Source organism: Amblyomma mixtum, chromosome 4, assembly GCF_055824585.1.
Source record: "Amblyomma mixtum isolate Tamu chromosome 4, ASM5582458v1, whole genome shotgun sequence".
Lineage (NCBI taxonomy): Eukaryota > Metazoa > Arthropoda > Arachnida > Ixodida > Ixodidae > Amblyomma > Amblyomma mixtum.
The window spans coordinates 47,917,771-47,930,289 of record NC_143015.1 but is presented as its reverse complement, the minus strand read 5'-3'; the positions used below and the strand labels follow the sequence as shown (position 1 = coordinate 47,930,289).

Sequence of the window (12,519 nt, the reverse complement as noted above, 5' to 3'; positions counted from 1 at the left end):
TCTACACGCGGAAATTTTCTGCCTTCTAAGAAGAGATTTTTATTCCTCATGGTTGCACTCTCGAATGTGTCGGACACCGTTTTTAAAGGCTAAATGCTAATTTAGTCCGCTTGAGGGTCATCGCCATCCGCCTGAATGTCCCTAACATATGTTATTGCTCTTAAGCCTTTTAAAGGTGACCTGCGTCGCTTGGAAACAGAATCCATAAACTCATGTCAGCATACTGTTAGGTCCTGTGTTTTCTTTTCTTTTTATTTTATCAACGCTCGCTTGGAAAAAGACACCCGCACAGAAAACATTATACGTGTCGTTTGCTGACTCACATTTTGTTGAATACGAACGAGTCACTGCCTTGTTAATTATAATGTAAAACTAATTATGACTGCTCATGTCCTTACATACTCGTGCTATTTTTGTGAACACTATAGTTATTGAGCAATCTTGGAGAGGCATTAACAAATTTCAAAGCCTGTGAAAAACTATTAAGGAAATACAAAGAAAAACGGGAATGAAGAGCGAAGAAAACGAAGAGCTGGTAGCGCAAAACAAGCCTTTATAGCAGGAGGTATTATCAAACCACCAATTTTCGACACGGAAAATTAGAATGTCACGTGAAATCAAAATATATGGAGATAATTTACTGCGTTTTTAAGTTACAGCGTAAGTAAAACAACCGTTGAGCGCGCATTTCTTGCCTCAAAAGTACCTCCATGGCAAAAATGGAAAAAGAAATAAGAACAGTAGCGCGTAACTTCATTTTGCATCTGCCGGAATGACAAGAACTTGCACTGCCGGGGCTTTCCTAGCAAAAAGATCAGTGATGCCAGTTCATGCTCTTGGTATGTTTGAATGGGCAGGATAAAACCGATACACAGATAAACAAAAATCGCAAAATGCAAACAGTTCGGCACTATAGCTAGTCCAAGCCGCAAGCCGCGCATTCAGGCCAAGAAACTCGTTCGCCAAGTGCGGCACCCAATGACTAAGCTTCGCTTAGAAAGCAAGGTGGTGGTGGTGGTGAAAAGCATTTTTTACGGTTACACATAGAGAGGTAGTTTGGAAGATGACCCCTAGTGCGCCACCCCCCTCACAATACTAGGTGGGGTCCCTATTCCGGGACCCCATTTGACTCTACCGCCGCTCGGGCACGCCGGACCATGGCCTGTTGGGCCGGAAGGTCGTGGCAGCCGAGCAGGCCTGGCTCCCAGTCCTCTCGGGTTGGGTTGGGGGGGGGGGGGGGGGGGGGTGAGGGAAGGATTTTTCTGGCATGCCCACACCATTTGGTAGGTGTCAGCCACCTCCGTACAGTATGGGCAGAGGCCAGAAAAGGAGGGGTCGAAGTGTTTCCTGACTGCCAGGCACAGCAATGTATTTGTAAAAAGTCAACCTGCTTTTCCCAGCCCCTTGAGGGGGGTCGGGTACTTGCGGTGAGAGTCTTGAAAGTGATTGACTATATCTTTAGCACTCACTTCCCGGGCCCCTGGCGATGACCTTACCGATTCGGATCTGGACAGCGAACCCCTTTTAAAATTTAGAAAGCAAGGCAGCAGAAGACGGGCGGGACACACTAGGCCCCGTGACTGCCCCGTTCAGTGACGCGAGCTTGCGGAGCTTGTGGGTGTGGCTGTAAGCCCGCATCCGTCACGCGGTTTCGATTTCACGCGCTGCGAAGACCCAGAATATCATGCCGCGTAACGAAAAGCAGATTCGCATTTTCGAAATTCTTAAAACGTATGTGGTTTTTAAACGGTCGGCTACAAATCATTGATTGCAAGCGGCGGCCTATCGAGCATAGTTAAAAAGGTAACTATCAGAATATAAATAGAAGCTTTACTATTTAACATGATTCACCTGTTTTAGATCGCAGCTCTTTGGAGTCCGTTTCTACGTTTCGCGAAAGAGGCTACATCGGTCCTGTATACATATCATCAAATTACAACATTCTACAAACTCAGCCGCATGACACTGCCACCACCCCACAGTACCTTGTCGCCCTCATTCAGCGCCACATCGCGACAATTACAGACAGGCGGTTGTATTTCCCCCCACCGTCTCTCATGCTTTCACCCCACCTTTCCTCCTGATTGTACCACCTGTGGCGTGCCCAGATCTACACTTTTCCACTACCTTTGGGAATGTCCTTACCCAAAGGCAGTACCCCCCATCCCCAATCCTACTCATTCTTCCTGGGAGGCTGCTTTACGGACCGCTTAGCCCGCCGACCAGAAATGGCTGACGGATCGGGCTTTACGTTAAGCGCAAGCCCGTGGTCTCCTGGACCAGTAGGGGACAACCCTGGAAGATTTTTCACATATAACTAAAGTGGCTCGGATTCACATATATCTAAAGTGGCTGACAAACTTAACATTGATGCACATAATGTATTCGGTTGGTGCAGAAATAATTTGTTGTCCATCAATGCATCCAAATCTAGCTTTATAATTTTTAAGTCCCCCCATAAAATTCTTTGCGAAAACCCACCTGTTAGCATACGCTCAAACTCGATCTTTTCAGCTGATCACGCATCTTTTCTAGGTGTAGTACTTGACAAACATCTTAAATTTCAGAGCCACATTACATCCATTTCACAAAAAATGGCGTATGGTATTAGAGTATTAATTAAAGTTCGCCATATTTTCATGTGCCCATTCTCATTTCTCTCTATTATTCGTCATGCACTTCCATATTCAGTATTGCATTTCATCTTGGGGAAACGCATATCATTCGCATTTATCATCTCTGCAAACTATTCAAAACCAAGCCATTCGCTTTTTAACCTATAGTCACTACTCTGTAAATGCGCCTCGTCTCCTCTTCTCCCACAATATTTTGTCTGTGCGCAATATAATCGAATAAAAATTATGTACTATTATGTACAAATCTGTTACAGAGCTACTTCCTTTTTCGCTAACTACCGGTGAACAAATTCCGCGTCGCAACGACACACGTTTTGCTGATCGCAATAACTTCTTACTACCTAAACCTAACACTAATTATGGCAAACAAACAGTTCGGTTCTCTGCTACCACTTTATGGAACTCATTACCTGTTACCATTAAGCAATCACCAAATATCTGTGCCTTTAAATCCGCTCTTCGTCAGTTTTTACAATCCCCTAATAATATTTCTCAAGTTAAATGGTACTAGTTTTGTCATTTATATTACTCTATGATTTTTGTTTTGTGTGGTTATGTACGCTTTTAGGTGTGGAATCATTTTTCATTCAAATAAGTCTTTGCATTCTTTCCTGTATCTCACTTTCTGCCCTGTACTGATGAACATCTTTATAATTTTTGCATCTGCTGCCTCTATATTCATTTTTACAATTGTTCTCACAGGCGGTCCCGTCCACAGTCTCTGACTTTGAGACCTCCTTCTGTATTCCAGTGTTTTTTTATTCTTGCACCATAAACATGCAATAAACGAATCTTGAACCTTGAACCTTGAACCATTCCAAAAGTTTTCTTGAGGTCCATATTCAAATAGTTTATGCGGCGTCTCCAGTTGAAGTTCTCGTGGAAATGTACACCCAGAAATGTTTGAGTACTCACACGGTGTAATGTTTGCCCCATAAAAACAAAATTAACTTTAATGTCAATCGCCGTAAGATAATGCAGTTCGGTTTGGCTGTCTTGAGTCTTAGTTGGCTATGCAGCAACCATGTCGATAAGTTTTCGAGACTTGCACTGGCATTTTTCATAAGGGTGGTAAGACAGTTGCCATGAAAAACACATCAGTATCGTCAGCATACAACACTGTTTCGAGGGTTTGGGGTATTGATACAATGCCATTAGTATATAAGAGAAATAGGAGAGGACCTAAGATGGAACCTTGGGGTACGCCGTATTTATTACTTGTGCAGTTGATCTGGTGTTATGTATACTAACGAACTGGAGGCGGTTGTATAAGTAACTTTTTACCAAGTCAAGAGCTTTGCGGCGGATTCCATAATCGTAAAGTTTACTAAATAATATATCGTGTTTAATTGACTCAAATATGTTCCTGAAATCTAGGAATACACCAAGAGTATATAGCTGCCTCTCTATGTTTGTTATTAATTTTTCTTTGATAGTCAGTAGCGCTGATTCAACGGATTTTCCTTTTGGAAACCATACACTTGGTTCGCAATTATACCCTTAGAGAACAAAAAACTGCTGACTCTAGCGTTGATTATTTTTTCCGCCACCTTTGCAGAAACTGGAAGCATGGATACAGCGCGGTAGTTACCCAGATTGTTCTTTGCCTCGCTCTTATGTATTGCGCACACTCGGGCGATCTTCGTTTCATCAGGGAATGACGCACAAAGGAAGTGCGCATAACTGGCTCCCAGGGTCAGTGGACGCCTGAATCGCGCTTATAGATACGTCGGATGATGAGAGTGATGCCGTATGCAGGCATTGACAACGTTGCTCCAGAAACGCGGTGCTGACGCCATAGGCCGGCGGCGTTCATTGTGTTCACTGGTGTGGACGTTGACAACATTTTACATTAAGATCATTTCAAGAAAAGGAAATACGCTTAACTGGCTCCTTGTGTCAGTGGACGCCTGAATTGCGCTTAAGGTACGTGGGGTGATGAGGGAGAGATGTGAGCTGCATGTGTTAGCGCTGGCAACGGTGAGCGAACTCTCGCGATCAACTATTAAGTGACGCCTGCCAGAGCGGCAGGGTGGGAGGAGACTTTAATGTAAATATAAAGACAAACATGAATTTCTTATCACTTATGCGGGCAAAGTGATACTTGCCCGCGTAATACTTGCATAGACCTCGCCTTTGAGAACCAGGCATTGGCGCAGCAATTCCAGCATATATCGATCTATTTCTCCGACCACAAAGCTTCCTTCACGATAATCAAGAAGTGTTAGCGGAGTGTTTCTTGAAGAAGGAATATGTGGGAAGAATAACAAGTTGTCTGAAATTGTGCATACATGTCTTCCTCGAATTCTTTTGCCTCAATCTAAGGAAAAGCTGAAACAGTTGATGAGCTGCGCTCAATTTTCACATTAGGAAGTAACGTAATGGCCATTTTTCTGACGCCTGCCAGCACTGCAATTATTATGCCGCATATAGCCACCCTTTACCTCAGGAACCCTATTTTAAAAAATTACTGATCCCTTTCCATGAAACAGCTCGTGTAAATACAGCGGTTCTCGCACGTGGCTCAACCTCGCGATATAGTGCTGAGGAGCCGTACACTCAATGAGTGTACCATCGTAGATGGTAGAACAAAACAAACATCACTTGAGGCAATCAAGCTCTTTTTGTAGTACAGGCCGCTGTATGGTATCTTAAAATCTACTGATAGAATCATATGCACTAACAATATCAAACCAGCAGTAACTGGCTTCCACCCGTCACGTGAATATGCCGATTGTAAGCCTTCTTTCTAGAATAAAAAAAAGAAACTGCGACCATCATGGAACTATTTTTTGGTATTTTAAGGGGATGACAGCAAAGCCCCGGGACAAAATATCTGTTGCTATACGCTCAAACTGTACAGCACTAAAATACTGTACAATGAATTTTTAAATGTCATAAAACATTTCAAGCCTTTCAAAGTTCACCGTTTTCTGAAAGGGCATGGCGTGTTGCTTGAAGATCATCACCAGCATTTGAAAGCGAAACTTTTCTAGTGAGTGCACAAATAACTGGCGTCATACATTCTCTTTTCAAAGTTCAGTGCACTAGGCTGAACTTGTCCAATATTTTTTTTTTTCAGTCAGATAGGAGCACTAAGAATTCCTCTTCACCACCAAGACCTCGTTGGAGCCTTCGTGACAGTCGCGAATAATACGAAACATTTATGAAACGGGGAGCGTGCCTATCTCTAGTGACCTTTTTAAAAATGGCCACATAAACCTTTCATATTAAACTAAGTGGAAAAGGGACGCACACATTTTTTAACCGACAGACGGCCATCAAGGGTTCATCAATTCGAAAAACTTTGTATAAAAGCTTGTGGTTTGAGCACAGTTCTCATTGCTGCGAAGCCCTTTACTCTCTATCAAGCACCTGCGCTTTGTGAGTTCCATCTTAGCACGAAGTGCATATCCGTCTTTCGATGCGTTTCATCTTGAAGGGAGGATTTTTGTAAAGAACTTTGCGAAACTTGTAGTTTGTAGAAAATATTCAGAAAAGTTATCCGAACAGAGCCTCCCTAACTTGGGTTCAAGACGGGTTTTGCCAATCACAGAAGATTGCGTAATTTAGTTTCACCTTGGCGCCTGCCTTAACTAGCGAGCAAAATAATGTCCGCTGCGGCAGTTTTCAAAGAAGAATTTCTAAAACTGTCAAGTTCACAGAGATCGCTAGCTGTCAGTACGATTAGACGGCCATGAACTCTGCAAATGAAAAATAATTGTTTGTGCTGAAACAACGGAAATCATTTACCTCCGTTACCCTCATATAACTCTCATTGTAAAAAAAAAACTGCGGCCCGCATCTCTTATGCCGCTCACAATGCGGCTGCCGTTGACGTAATCAGGTGGCTAATACAACGTTTCACTTAAAGACAGGAATTCAGAAATATTTTCTGCTTAATAATTTACCCCACTTACATTGAATTTTCATTTTCAAGCATTCAGCAAGTTATCCTGCCCCAATTTCTTCGGCGCACTATACTTATTTTCTACTAGACTAGCTTTCTACTAGATAAAGTGGAAACCACCCTTGTCGTCGATCTCTGTATATTGTGTGGAAGCTATGCAGATTAAATTGAAATTTTTGAAATAGAGCAAGAACAATAACTTTTATTAAAGATTTCAAAAATACCATTTCAATATTATGATAAACGCTTCTAAAATTTTTTATAAGTTATCCAAGCAACGGAAAAGCCAGTTTTAGGTGCTGCTATATCGAGAGCACTGATCGTTGAGCTGATTAGCAATCAGTTAAAACCAGATTCAACACACTGTAAACAACTTGTGTTTAATAATATAAACTTGTCACTGGTGGGGCTTTCGGCACGTTTTAAATAGTCTTCTGCTAAAGATACACCATTGTGGGCTTTCAACTGCTTTGGATCGGAGTGTTCTGAGCAGTAATGGGCATTTGTATTGCACTACAAGTTACTCTAGAAGAGGTTGAGAGGAAATCGAATATATTATGCATTTAATGCACCAAAGACGGTTCTGTAATTAGCGAAATGTACTACCCTCCATATGTGCGTATATACGGATCTCTTAGCTGCACACCAATGGTCGATGTATTCACCGTTAAAGAAGGCATAAAATAGTTTCGGTTGAGGAATATCAAGCAAATAATTGAGTCAAATACAATTATTGCCATCTCCAGGCATCTCTCGGCGACGCCTGCGCGACGCTTGAAGGGAATCACGCTTACGTTTTAGTTTCGGGTTTAACGCATTAAAGCCCGGAGTACAGCCTATTTGAGGCCTTTAATATTTTTCTTGGTCATCAGAAAAGCCGACTGAGTGATTGGGCTGTCGGAGAGCACCAGAGTGAGCTTTATCGACCGCTGCGACGGTGCAGCGACCAATTTGCTACAGCTGTCAAGCAGAGCATTTATTGCCGCCATTTTTCACAACACTGAAGCCGCTCCTGCAATAGACAGCGATAGACGGTAAAAATGTCAATAAACCTAAAGGAAAGCGGCGTTTCTACGCCGCGTGTGCGGATATGTGTAAACTACAAGTCATATCGCTACAGTACATATCAAATCTGAGCAATTCGGTTTGGGAAAGTGTGGCTGATGCAGTGCCGTTGAGTATCTCCGTGGAGATCTTAGAGTAGGAGCCTGCAGGCAGTCTGGATGTGGACTAACTTGTGAGTAGTAAAAATTGCTATTGAGGACGATACGAGATTCTGGACGATAACGAACAATCTTTAAATACTGAACTGTGGAGGTCTATTTAAGCCGCGTTCTTCGGCGTCGGTTTTTGCTCAATTTAGCGGCAACTGTACGAAGAAATCTTGCTTCCTCATATGTTTGCCTCACACTAGAGGACGATCTCGTTCTTTCTTTGCCTATTTTAGCCGCGAATGCCATGAATTATACAGATTCTCATATTTAAGATCAAAAGCAGTGCCTGTACCGAGTTTCGGTCCGTGCATCTGACACAGAGGACTAATACACAATGGGAGGGGCATATATAAGACGAAGTTGTTGCCTAGATCGCACATGATCAAAATTTCCACCGCAAGAGGTCGCAAATTTGGTAACATACACAGACAATACGACCTAGGTCTTTTGAAAGGATGAAATTCTTTCCAGCACAGTGTGTTCCAGCAGCAATAGTAGCTACGTGATACCTCTTGCGGCACAGGATGATGCCAGCGCTTGTTCCTGTGTATTCTTCGTCTCGTCCCCGTTCGTTCGCGCTGTTGTTTTGCATAATGTATCACCAACTCGCCCGCTTATCTATCCTGCAGTTCGCTCCAGTGGTGGACTTTGACCTATATGTGCATATGAGAGTGGTGCCGTTCATGTGCACTTCCTCCAGTTGCAGGGATGAGTTAGGTGCGCGTAAACACGTCAACTCGGGGTCGGTATGCTGTGCGGAAGGCCGGTCTTGAATGGGAACCGGGGGATGCATCGTTGCGGCACGCACATGACTCAGAGCATCTGCAGGAATGTTGGGGGTGCCGCTGACGCGTGGAATGTTGGTGGTATGGTCCAACACATAGTGAAGCTGACGCGCTTCACGCGGCGTGTGAGGGCTGTCGGAGTGGTCGAGCGCATGCGTTAGGGACCTCTTATTGGTAAAGGTGTTGAAGGCATGACCTTAAAAAGATTACTGCAGTGGCGAAAAGCAAAGTAAATGGCGCGTAACACCCGGCTAAGCACGCTATAACGCATCACAGTACGGTTATACCCTTGGAGAAGAATGCGAGAGGTTGTCAGGCGCCACCAGTGCTCTGTTGGAGCGCAGTGCCGAGAGCAGTAGTGGAAGCGACCGTGATCAGTACGAGAGCACTGTCTGGATTAGGATGAGCAACCAGAGCTGCGTCGGCCAGGGCTTGTTTGACGGCGAGAAATGCTGTGTGGGCATCCGCGTCCCAGTGTCAGGAATGCGCCTTATGTTTATCTATGAGCAGGCTGTCATGCAGTTACACCAAGATGGCGCATTTCCGAAAAAAGCGGTGGTAGTAGTGACCATGCCGAGAAACTAGTGTAGGAAAGTAAAAGAGGCAGGTTTTCAAAATCCTCAACTTCTTGTATCTTGGACGTAAGAGGTCGAATGTCACTTGTGTCGACGTGGTGAACAAGGAAGTCAAGAGAACGGACACCAAACTCTTAGCACTGCTGATGACGATAAAGTTAGCAGAGAGTTTGTCACACAAATGGCGCCGTTAGTGCAAAAGGACGTCTATGGACTGGCTGGCAATGAGAAGGTCTTCTACGTACGCCAAACCGAAGGGCAGACCCCGAAGGAGGTTATCTGTAAAACTTTCAGATGTCTAGATGTTCGCAAGAATTCGAACATGTCAACGGGTTTTGTGAAGGTTGTTGGAATTAGGCGGCAGGCGCGGGCGAGGTCAATCTCGGGGGCAAATGGTCGCGCCATGAAGAGGTGCGATGAAGTCCTGCATATCGGGCCGTGGGTAGCAATCAGGTATGGTGTGGGCAATGAGAACGCGGTATTCGCCACATCACCGCTGGTCCCCGGTCTTTATGAGGACGATGCGAAGTGGAGAAGGCCAACTGCTAGAGGACGGTTGCATAATGCCCAACTCCACCATGCGCTCAAGTTCGGCATGTGCGCCCTTAATCATGTCTGGGGCAAAGGGATGTGGGCGGGTAAACACAGGAGTGCCAGACACCAGATTACGACGCACCTGATGCCGCACAGGCACAGTCGATTCTGGCGGGGCAGAGAGGGTCGGAAAGTCGCGGAGTAAGGAGCAGAACAGAGGAATCGAAACTACAGCCCATGAAAGAGCTGGAGCTTTAGTTCTCTGCGTTACACACCATTGCACCGAGAAGCGAGCGGTCGAGTCCAGAAGACGGCGAGATTTGACGTCGGCACAAATACCGTGATGACTAAAGAAGTCGGCACCGATGATCGACGTGCCATTGGTACGATGGTAGACGTGGGCATTGGTAGCCACGAAAATCTATTAAAAGCATCGACGGAGGCCTAAATACACAGTTTAAGACCGCTGCTTGTAAACCAGAATTCATGTGGTGTTCACTGAGAGCTGGTGGGTATGAGGCCGTGAAGCTTGGTCTCGGCGTTAGCATAAATGACACTGATCTGGGAGCCGGTATATATCAAGAACTTGGTTCCAATATCACTGCATTATTGTGTGTGTACGCAGGGCAGGTAGTGAACGCTGATCCGGATTTTGAGAGGGAAATAACGAGAAGAATAAGAATGGGGTGGAGCGCATATGTGCGTGCCACGTGGGTGGGTGGTGGTGGGTGCTCCGCGTTCTCTCAGATCATGAATGTCACCTTAACAGTAACCCTCAACAGAAAAGTATACATCTGTATCTTACCCTTACTCACGTATGGGTAAGAAACGTGGAGGCTAACAAAGAGGCTTTAGCTTAAGTACAACGCAGCGAGCTATGGAAAGAAAAATGATAGGTGTAATGTTAAGAGACCGGAAGTGTGTGGAGTGGGTGAGGGAACAAACGCGGGTTAATGACATACCACTCAAAATGAGGAGGAATGATTGAGCTTGGGCAGGGCATGTAATGCGAAGGCAAGATAACCGCTGGTCCTTAAGGGTAACGGATTGGATTCCAAGAGAAGGCAAGCATAGCAGGGGGTGGCAGAAAGTTAGGAGGGCGGACGACGTTAGGAAGTTTGCGGGGATATGGCGGCCGCAACTGGCGAAGGAAGGGGTTAACTGGAGAGACATGGGAGAGGCCTTTTCCCTCTATTGGTTGTAGTCAGAATGATGATGTTCCTGATTCTTGTCAGTCACGTAGAGAAAGTGGCAGGACTCCTGGCCTTTTCCGCTCGTCGCCTCTAGCTGTCTGTCGTCCGGTTGCACATTCAACAGCGCTCGCCTCGATGCTGGTGGGCCGAGTGGTGCTCCTGGAAGCAGAGACAGGATGAGGTACGCCGTCGTTGGCGCCGGCGAGGGCTACGGTGGTCATGAGGTGCTTCAGCAGTGATCAGCTGAGCGATGCGGGCCCAGACCAGATTGGCAGACACAGGCGCAACCTTCATTTCCAAATAAGAAAGGATGAGTGCCTGGAGCGCATAGGTGGTGCTGGTTGAAGAGGTGGCGGTGGCAAATTGTGGAGAGTAGTTGCTGACCTCCTGGCTCTTATCCGCTAAGGTGACGACTTTGGAGAGGCCCATTGTCCAGGCAGCATCCAGGATTATCTTAAAATTTCTCTAGGCCGCTGGAGGAACAGCTCACTTAGGAAAGTGTCGTCATCATTGGGGCTCAAGCACAAGGAGCTGCACCATGCAACAGAGCAGTGGTGTAGGGCGATGTGCTCCAAGCTTATGAACGGACACAAGTTGTTGAATGCGCATTCGCTCCGACGCTGCACTGCTTGCAAAGAGCGCCGCCTTGGGGTAGTAGAAGTATACGCAAGTAGATTGAGTCGGAACCGGGCCAAGATGTCGGCTACCTCTTTAGGCACGGTGAGAGCAGTGAGCAGGCGACGTGTAAACACCGCGTAGCTTGCGACATGGTCCGGGCCAAGTCGTAGTGTGCTTCCATTGCAAGAAATTAGAAAGATGGGTAGCTCTTTCGGTACGGCAGCAGGCGGGCCGCAAAACCTGGCAGGGTTTCCAGGTTATGAGGTGCGGACTAGCTGCGTTCCACGTTCTGCATAGAAAGGAGGCTATGGTGGTGCTCGATGGCTGTTCCCCGACTCAGAAGGGTCAGAGGAATCATCTCCGCAGGTTACCAAGTGTTGCGTGCAGGCAGAAACAGGACCCGAACCTCTGCCGTTTGCTGGACCACAGAACAGGCTTATTGAGGTCTCGAGTCCACCCGGCGTCCGAGGCTTTGTGGCGCGCGGCTCGTGTAACTTCATCTTCTCACAGCATATGCAAAACAGGTGGCGCTGCTACAGTAACTTTGCCAGAAATAAAAATATCCGAAAACAGAATGTTTAAACTGTGTCAGGTGCAGAAATAAAGCTGCTCGCGAAGTAGTCGCGTTTTTGTTGTTTTCATGAAAGGTATAACCTCGCATGCCGTGTACGTTTCTTAGGGAGAGAAGGATACTTCTTCGCACATGTGATGTGCAAAAAATGCTAATAGAAAATGCTCATTTGCGACAAAAAATTTAAAGTGGTTAGTTGTGACGTTCATGCCTGTTTATAGATTTTACGGCCGCTGCTTGCCATTGCGAGATCTACATGTATATTAGTCTTGAGGGTCATCCACTAGAAAATCAGTGTTTAAAACTACAGTCCATTATGTTTTAGAACAAAACAAACGCTAATGTTTATATGTTTTTTTTATAATTTTATAGCATTAGTATCACTGTTGTGTGTCAACCAAAGAAGGTTTTTTTTAAATGGACACTTCTTTCTCCACGGTGCCTTGTGCGTGTATAGTGCAGACTGCTGTCAGGTGTGTGAAG

At 45.5% G+C, this 12,519-nt stretch overlaps 1 pseudogene; it reads right to left on the bottom strand.

The window, feature by feature from the left end:
- Positions 1 to 11,276, bottom strand: part of LOC149346435 (uncharacterized) — a 56,844-nt pseudogene extending 45,568 nt beyond the window's left edge.
- Between the last annotated feature and the right edge of the window lie 1,243 nt (positions 11,277 to 12,519).